This window comes from Poecilia latipinna, unplaced genomic scaffold, assembly GCF_001443285.1.
Source record: "Poecilia latipinna isolate Pla-1442-1.1 unplaced genomic scaffold, P_latipinna-1.0 Scaffold838, whole genome shotgun sequence".
NCBI classification, from domain to species: Eukaryota; Metazoa; Chordata; class Actinopteri; order Cyprinodontiformes; family Poeciliidae; genus Poecilia; species Poecilia latipinna.
This window is the reverse complement of record NW_015113454.1, coordinates 33,022-33,241: the sequence shown is the minus strand read 5'-3', so window position 1 is coordinate 33,241 and position 220 is coordinate 33,022.

Below are 220 nucleotides of genomic sequence, written 5' to 3'. Positions count from 1 at the left end.
TTTCTGCATAAAGTGTTCGTGTCCATGTACTCCAATCTGTTCCCTCAGTCCAAAAACATGTCTGGTAGGTAAACTAGTCTCTGTGTTGCCCGTATGTTTCCGTGTTCCAGTGTGTTCATGGTTTTTTTTTTTTTTTTTTTTTTTTTTTTTTTTTTTTTTTTTTTTTGAATTAAAAAAAAAAAAGAGGAAATTTTTTTTTTCCCTCCCCCTTAAAATGCTG